Source organism: Adiantum capillus-veneris, chromosome 6, assembly GCF_014529385.1.
Source record: "Adiantum capillus-veneris isolate H3 chromosome 6, ASM1452938v2, whole genome shotgun sequence".
NCBI classification, from domain to species: domain Eukaryota; kingdom Viridiplantae; phylum Streptophyta; class Polypodiopsida; order Polypodiales; family Pteridaceae; genus Adiantum; species Adiantum capillus-veneris.
This window is the reverse complement of record NC_140936.1, coordinates 146528685-146536243: the sequence shown is the minus strand read 5'-3', so window position 1 is coordinate 146536243 and position 7559 is coordinate 146528685. Positions and strand designations below refer to the sequence as shown.

Below are 7559 nucleotides of genomic sequence, written 5' to 3'. Positions count from 1 at the left end.
TCTAGTATTGACACTATGAAATCACCAGAATTGATCTAGAAGAAGATTGAATGCAATAGAAGATTGTTTTGGCCATAGCTTGAGCTATTGGTATTGGATAAAGTTTTTTTTAAAAATCAAAACGAAGCTCCAAAGTAGCTCTACAAGGTTTAGTGTAACCCTTGAACAACAATCAAAGATCCTTTGGCTCATTCATTGCCGGTCATCATTCAAAAAAACATCATTTGAGGCCCCTAAATGCATCTAAAAGCTAGGGGTGTCTAAAAGTGACAATTTGAGAGAATTGTGAGGAAACAGTCACAATTTTAGACCTAGTTTTGACTTTTTCCTAACCAAAGCATTTGAACACATTGGAATAAGTCTTCTTACATCAAGCTAGAGTTGTTAAGAGGAGAAATCATGTCTACTTTAGCTTCAAACTCAACTTATACAACCTCCGGGATCCCAGCGATAGAGGAGCATCCACCCATAATGGATCTTCCAAACTTGCAGTTGATAAAGACCAACTGTTTTGAGAGATTCCGAATGGCCGATCATGAGAATGAAGGACTGTATAGATACATTGAAAACATTAAGGTCAACCTTTATAGGTGCTCACAACCATACCAAGAAGAGCTGACAGATTGCAAGCTCTTATATGTCTCCAGAGTCGACTATTAATGGAAATCTATAGTTGCTCACAAGCATGGATGAGAATACAGAGCTATAGAAAGCACAAATCCATAGACTGCACTAGAAATAGGTGGATATTTTATCAATTGAAGGACCATAGATACCTCCACCAAACATGAGAATTCCAAAGAGGGAACCATATGGAATCCCTCCTAGAGCAATAACGAGAGATAAAATGATCACAGAGATGGTAGACATGCCTCCTCAAGTGATTCTTCTTAATAAACCAATCTCCAACAGGACAACCAATCCCTTTAAAGAAGACCAATATACAATCAGGTATCAATCGGACCAGACAAGGAGAATGGAAATTCCAATCTATCCACCAATGAACATGGGACCAAATGCACCGCAATCATTGCATTCGGGGTTACATCAAGATGCCATATGAAGACCATATATCAATAGAGGTGGTTATCTGGTCATTCTAGGACCAAGTGCACCACCACTATTTCCATCATATCCGTATTTGAGTGAAGGTTGAGGGCCAACTATTAGACCAAATACAATAGGGTTTCCTTATGCAGAAAGAGTAAGAATCGAGAGAGATTTCCGAGTAGACCCATCTGTTGTGAGACACTCACGAGGATATGAACTAGATGAAATCAAAGAAGAACCTAGACATATCCTCGTGAGACCCTCACAAGGATATGAACTAGATGAAATCAAAGAAGAACCTAGACATAGTAGAATGCTTGAATAGAGTAGAGTTTGTGCACAAAAGAGATTGATTCAATTCATTGAAATGAGTAGCAATGAGCTCTTTATATAGGACTTGAGAGAGAATCTCATTTGGCATGATGGATGATATCATAAGGAGGTTAGGATCAGCTCAAGAACTCATGGTCCAGGGGGATTTTCTAGTCTTATAACTCTTCTAGAATGATTTCACTATGTTTAGGAAGACACCTCATGGGATATACTATGACTTGGGCTACGTTTGGCCATGCTACATGTGCCATAGGCCACCTAGCATGCCCAACAGACTGAGGGAAGTCTCATGGATACAAAACATCATACTTCCAAGGAAAGGTTCACAAAGAAGGTCGGGATCATAAGCCAAAGCGCATTCTCAACAACGTCCATGTAAACGACTTACACAAAAAATCGGATGAATATGAGAGTGGGCAGGTAAATAAAGTTTGTAGCATGAAGGGACTAAACTAAGTAGTGACATGCCTTGCACTACGAAGGCGGAGAGGGAGGGAGGTGCACAGAGGTTCTACTTGATGGCGTTATCTCTCTCCGCCCATATGCTCTCTCCCTCATTAACGTACGAGGAGGTACAGAGCAGGGGACGACAAATATTCAGATGTATGGGTTTTCTTTTTCTATGAGCCACTATACCTTAAAAGTTTCATCTTTATACTCATCACACTTGAAGTAACGGGAGTCACCTATGCTTCACTCTTAAAAATGTGATTTGGATCTCTTGAAATTTAGTCTCCTTGGAACACACTTAATGTAGAGTATGTCCAATATCAATAGGGCAAAGAATCTCTCGACTATTTTCAGGAAAGGGCTTCTCTCCAAAGACAATTGCCTTGTGAAGGCACATGGCTTTATGCAAGGATCAGAGTTGGCATGAGCGAAGACTACATATAAGATTTTTTATGAGGGGCTCTTGAAAAGAAATGGTGTGCTTGGCAATGCTTTGGTCAGCTTGCACACTATCAAAGCACAGAAATGTCTAGATAAGCTTCCTATCTCAAAAACTATCTTTTAAATTATGCTTAGATGTTGCCAAAACACACAGAACACATATGCATGTATAGATACATGACTAAACATGCATGTGAGAATTAACATTATTATATAAAAACTTACGCATATTCAGTAATGTTTAAGAGGATTCAAATCTCCACCTCAGTTGTGCCTCTGTATGGTAAAGCACTTCCATGTATTCAATATGTTTTTATTATTAACAAATGATGTGATGATTCATTCTCATTCAATTTTCTAAATAGAATGCTTTAAGAAAATTTCATTATTAACAAATGTGAGACTTTCATTAACAAATGTGATTATTCATTCTCATCCAATTTTCTAATTAGGGTGCTTGATGTTTCAAAAAGGCTCTCATTTTCTCCAAGATTTACAAGAATATAGTGCTAAAGCATCTTAAAGAGTAGGATAGAGGAGCCATGTTAGAGGCACTCAAGAAAAAAATCATAATTTGGGAGGGATCTTATAAATCTCATCATGTTTGTAATGTGAAAATCGCATCATGTTCCTTATAAAAAAAACAAATTATGTAGTACCAAGTTTGATATCTTTTTAATATCATTTACATGTTCAATTTAAGGAAATTCAATAAGTGAGGTTTTTTAGAGCTTAGAAACACTCAAGGCTCAGTAAGAGGACACTTTTCAACAAATCACAAGCTGACACATAAACAAGATTCTAAATATATTTCAAATTTTTGTCTCTAAATTGGGGGTCGTATGACTTTTGAAAGGCACGCGCCTCACAAATGGCTCCTTTGCCTTGGAGAGAGATGAGATTTCTAAGCAAGTTGCCAAATTGCATATTCATTTCGTTAGAAATTCCAAAGGATACAATAAAGAGACAATAAAGAGACAAACCCTTCCAAATAAGACATATGTCCCAACTTTGTATTTAGTAAGAGAGTAATGTGGCAGTCCTAGCACATATCCTAGTTTGTAGTATGAAATCCTGGTTGGGAATGAAAATTCTTGATTATAACTTTGCTTACCTTCAATATTCAAGGTTCAAATTTAGGATTTGTAGTTATAAGACCCAAGTATGTGTCCCCAATAAATATATTAAGTCTTTGGTGTAAACCCGAAGATTCACTATGTAGTTTTGTATGGTATCACGTGAGTGTAAAAAAGAGGGATTTTTAATAAAATACCATCAGCATATACAATAAAGGTGATCCCCACTTATTTTTTATATGTATATTGAGGAAAAGAGAGGGGGGGGGGCCGGGGGGGGGGGGGGGGGGGGGGGGGGGGGGTTGTTTTGTTTTGGTAATCCTCAAAACTTAAAAGTTTACTAAATACCTCTCATGTTTGACAAATGTTGTTTAATAGTTTCAATATTCTCTAGAACTTTTTCAAAAAATATAAATATCCCTTATCTTCAATTTTGCAATGATCTTGTTAGGCCATAATTTTTGCACTTACTCAATGGAAGATGGGACTTTTTCTCGCTGGTGAACACTCTACCCTTGTGTTGCACAATGCTATAAGAAAAAAGGGCAATGTGTTAGTTTTAGGAGGCTACAAATTTCACAGCTATAAGTATTGAGATTGTGCCAATGCAATATGGAAAAACAAAGGTTTAACATAATTCAACTTACAAATCCTATCTAGAGTCTGAGGTTTCCTTGAGGGGACATTCTACAAGCTCTCAATTTACCCTCAAGCTTTTTAAGTGTGCCTTCATATTTAATCCTGGCAATTGGGAAAGTTTCATGTGTGCCCTTTTTAGGGCTTGAAGAATTTTGAGCACCTCAAAGCTCTTTTGTGTAGTGTGGTTAAGTAATAAGCTCTTCTGTGTAGTGTGGTTGCAAGAAACGCTTGACTAATTAAGTTTGCTTCTGTTCGCTCACAAATCCCTACCATTGACAAACTTTGTAAAATTTTAGAGTGCATCCGCACCTCGCAGTGCCACCCCTACCAAGTTGATGTCATGAATGTTGCCCTCGCACCTCCACTCAACCATTTTTGGCAGAGTTAATACCCTACGCTAGCCCTCAACTCCTTCAAATGAGAACGCGGCAAAAAAAAACTACCCTCAGGTCTACAACCATGGAAGAACTTCCTTGATAGGATAGGCTTGCCCAAACAATGTGTGAGCGTCAAAATTTTAGAACCCTTTCCGCCAATGCAACCCGCTCATACTCTAGCCTCACACAATACAAGCTTGCTAGCCATGGCGTCTGTTGAAGCCCTCAAAGCCAAAAAGACCTCTGCTTACTTCTCCTTTTGCAAAGAACATAGAGAGATAACCAAAGCTCACCTTAAAGATTCTGGGCAATCTGTCTTGGTCCCTACGCTCGCCAAAGCCCTCAGCGAGCTATGGTGCTCTTTCAAATGAAAAGAAGCAGCGATATAAAGACCCCTCTTATCCCTGCATCTTAGGTGTGTCTCCCCCTCTACCTTCTCAGCAGTGGCGGAATTGATGCTCAAGCTTCCAAATTAGACCATGCTTGCACGAAGCAATCCCGTGTTAGGGGAAGTCCCAATGCAAATGGAGATAAAGAATGTGCAACACCAAGATGCTTCTCTTCGCAGGAGGAGGTGATTGAGCCTGCGAATGCCTAGGTTGAGGAACAGTGCATGGAAACATGTGAAATTGAAGATGTTCATGGCAATGAGAAAGACAAAGGTAATGGATTGGCAGAGAGTGGGGGGCTGGCCTTCCCTCTTTTCAGAGTGAAATGAATCATTAAGCTAGACAGGGGGGGTTGGTAGGCCTGAAACTACACCACACCTTTTGGTCCAATCCTTGAATGCCATGGAATAGCTACACCCCTTTCGGCATTTCTGCCACCGCCTTGTCTGAACCAAGGCTGAAAATTGAAGGCTTCACACGACTACCAAGACTTCTAGGCCTTCTAGTGAAGTATTTCTAGTCGGGGAAGGTTGCAGTACTAAAGCCCATGTAAAAATTTGGCGTTCATAGTGTGAAGGTATACCTTGAGGAGAAGCCTTCAAATTAGCTTAATCGGTTTTACAAAATTACAAATTAAAGTACTAACACTAAAGATTAAACCAAAGTTCATGGTAGAATTGATAGAATCATAGTGACTTTATAGGGGCACAAAAATTAAAATTGGTAGAATTAAACTTTAAACACTCAAAGTTCCCTACATCTAGTCAATAGTCAATTGTGATAACTTAGTACAATTTATCACCTGAGAAGCCATTGATTACCTAGTAGAAAATTCCATTCTCAAAGCTCTTTCGTGTCTGAATAGAAAGACTATGCAATAGTCATTTGTCTGTGGTTTTTTTTTAATGTATTAGGTGTCAATGCGCAAGTATGGAATCAATTTTCATTATGCTTTCATGTATATTTTGCTCAGTGGATTGACTAAATGTGTTTACAGTTTTGCAAAGTATAGCTCTCACCATAACGTTATTAGAAATCACAATTTTTGTATCAAATTTTTTTGTGTGAAGTTGCTTTTGACGATTTAGATTGAAACCTTTTTTTGCAAAGTCCGACCTTGTAGTTTAGATTGCACCATCAAAGGCCGCAAGAATCAACATCAATAGCAAGAAGCTCCTATTTATGGTAGAGAGCCAGAAAAAAGAGTAGAAGTTTTAAGGGCATCTCCTTGATCATGTTGTCAAGTGACAAGAGACAAAACGCCAAAACCTATTGGATAGTTCATGGGCTAGTCAAGTGATATATATTGATGCTTTGATTTGATTTGTATCCATGTTAATATCATAGCTACAAGGGAACTCCGCTTTGGGACTTATTGGATCGGAAACTCAGTTTCCAAGGTCCCCCATTTCTCATTTTTTCTTTGCCATTTCTTTGGGGAGTTTCAAATGTTTTATACAAATATACCTATATACAGCCATTTTGACACCATTCTAGTGAAATGAGCAAGCCATTTTTGTCTCTGATGGCCTTGTCGATCTCGTTTGTATTTCCCATTCTAGGTGATTATGGTTGATATTTCAAAGACATATCTACGGATGCATTTTTTCCAACTCTTTTCAATTATTGCATAGTGCTTGTATGTTGCTTTTTTGGAAGTTCTATGACAATGATGGAATTCTTAGTCAGGCATGTCAAGATTCAACATTTGCTTGGTGCTCTTTAGGTGTAATCTCTTTTATTTTGTGTGATCTATGTGTAGGATTTCTTCTAAGCAGCAGAAGTCTTTGATTGTAAAGCAGAGGTTGTTCTACTGGTATAGCAGGCTCCAAGACAAAGCTGATCTGTAAACTCGTGACATTGGCCATGTGTAGGTCTAAAAAAGGCCATTGAGAGTAGGATATGTGGACACTTGGCTGTATGTATGACCTTTTAACATATGTAATGATGTAGAAATATTCTCGTATGTCCTCATAAGCTATTCTATTGCATACATTTGGATAGGAATTAGCAAAAAAAGAAGTTTTGCTTTATCACTCTATTCCAATTGCTCATTTGTGGAAGCCTAGCAAGAAGGTGCAACACTTTGAGCCCCAACCAATACATGAGCACTTGAACCGATAGCAAGGCTTAGCATGTCTGTAGTGTAAGACCCAGGAGCTGCGTAATGAAGATTCTCCACCCAACCCCCCATTATATAGCCCTTGGCCACTGAATAGAATCTCCCTGTCTGCCTTTAGCAGTCGCGGCCTGGAGTCCTACTCGCTTGAGTTTACCCTTGGCATGACGTTACTCCCCCCTTGGAGAAGCGTTTTCGTCCTCGAAAACGTAAGTGGTAATGTCTTCGTAAGAACACTAATGTTTTCTTTATTGGCGTCTCATATGTGGGCCAGTTGTCCTTATAACCGATAATTGGTGCACTGAGGAGGTTCAATGAAACCAAGAGAAATATCTTGATTTTCAACATTGTCATATTTTTGCAACCACTTGTATCTAGCCAGTTTTCAGACTTTCTGAAGATATTGGAAAATGCAAGAAAACCGTGGTGCAACTTTCCATGAAGCTATGAGCCAGATTACCAACTCGCGTGAGTTTCTTGAAAAGCTCATAACTACTAAGAGATAGAACAGGGAGTGTCCTCATGGCAGTCTTCTAAACATTTTGGAACACACGGAACTACATGTTCACCCCTAATGAATGTTACATGCCAACATACTTATCAGCACACCTACTAAGTCCTTTACTTATGAAATTAATGAATTGGTATCCAACCCCACCACAACAGGTGTTCAAAGTTGAAAACC

General features: G+C 38.8%; 1 pseudogene; it reads left to right on the top strand.

The window, feature by feature from the left end:
- The first annotated feature begins 4572 nt into the window (after positions 1 to 4572).
- Positions 4573 to 5114, top strand: LOC147456431 (uncharacterized; annotated as a pseudogene).
- The last annotated feature ends 2445 nt before the right edge of the window (positions 5115 to 7559 follow it).